This window comes from Glossina fuscipes, unplaced genomic scaffold (assembly GCF_014805625.2).
Source record: "Glossina fuscipes isolate IAEA_lab_2018 unplaced genomic scaffold, Yale_Gfus_2 112034, whole genome shotgun sequence".
NCBI lineage: Eukaryota > Metazoa > Arthropoda > Insecta > Diptera > Glossinidae > Glossina > Glossina fuscipes.
In genome coordinates this window covers 1-1247 of record NW_024005810.1, presented here as the reverse complement: position 1 = coordinate 1247, position 1247 = coordinate 1, and the positions used below count along the sequence as shown (strand labels likewise).

Sequence of the window (1247 nt, the reverse complement as noted above, 5' to 3'; positions counted from 1 at the left end):
TTCCCTCACTGACAGCATGTTTGGCCAATTCGCCTGGCAATAAAAGATACTGCTGCTGTTGAAACTAGCGTATCTCCGGTTGTCGCCGCTGCCGCCGCTACTATTACATCGCCGTCGGAAAAAAAGATAAAAAAAGTTCTGCTGCCGTTAAAAAAGCTAAAAAATCATCGACCGCACCCTCTCATCCACCAACGCAACAAATGGTTGATGCTGCCATTAAAAATTTAAAAGAACGTGGTGGCTCATCTCTATTGGCTATTAAAAAATACATTAACGGAACTTATAAATGCGATTCACAGAAATTGGCTCCTTTCATTAAGAAATATTTAAAAAGTTCAGTTGCAAGTGGAAAATTAATTCAAACAAAAGGTAAAGGTGCATCTGGCTCATTTAAATTATCCGCTGCAGCAACTAAAGATCCTAAAGGAAAAGCGAGTGTTAGTGGTAGTGAAAAGAAAGCTAAAGAAAAGATTGTTTCAGCTGTTGATAAAAAGAAAAAGAAATCCGTAACTGCTACAAAAAAGGGTGCTAGTGCAGTAAGTGAGAAAAAAAGTAGTGCTTCCATGGCTCCTAGTAAGAAAGTGACAGCTGCTGCTGCTGCTGCTACGAAGAAGACTTCCGAAAAGAAGAAATCCGAAAAAGCGAATGTGAAAAATATCAAAAAGGTAGGCACAGTGAAAGCCAAACCGACCAAAGCTGCTATTAAAGCGACCGCAACCAAACCGAAGGCACCAAAAGCGAAAACAGCGACAATTGTAAAACCTAAAAAAGCAACTACAACTGTCGCTGCTAAAAAAAACAACTATGAAGAAAATTGCCGTCGGCAAAAAGTAAATTTCTATTTCCATATATTTAGAAATGAAACAAAAGCCCTTTTTAGGGCTACAAATTCTTTTTTCAAGAGATTGAATTTACATGCATATATATATATATTTTTTTACAAGAGAAAAACAGCGCAATTCTATTTAAAAGAAAATATATATATAAAAGAAACCAAACCAAATCTTTATTTATTCTTATTTTCTGTCTCCCTCTTCCTCATTGATTTCGTCTTTCCATTTCTTTCTTTCGAAAAAAACATTGAACATGCATTCTATCTCTTTTATGTAAAATTGATTAGGTGGCCCTTAAAAGGGCCGATTTTAATTTTCTTCTCCTAAATTACTTATTTCGAGCTGGTGTATTTGGTGACTGCTTTTGTTCCCTCACTGACAGCATGTTTGGCCAATTCGCCTGGCAATAAAAGA

At 36.4% G+C, this 1247-nt stretch overlaps 1 pseudogene; it reads left to right on the top strand.

The window, feature by feature from the left end:
- The first annotated feature begins 46 nt into the window (after window positions 1-46).
- On the top strand, window positions 47-830 carry LOC119644347 (annotated as a pseudogene).
- Window positions 831-1247: the final 417 nt, after the last annotated feature.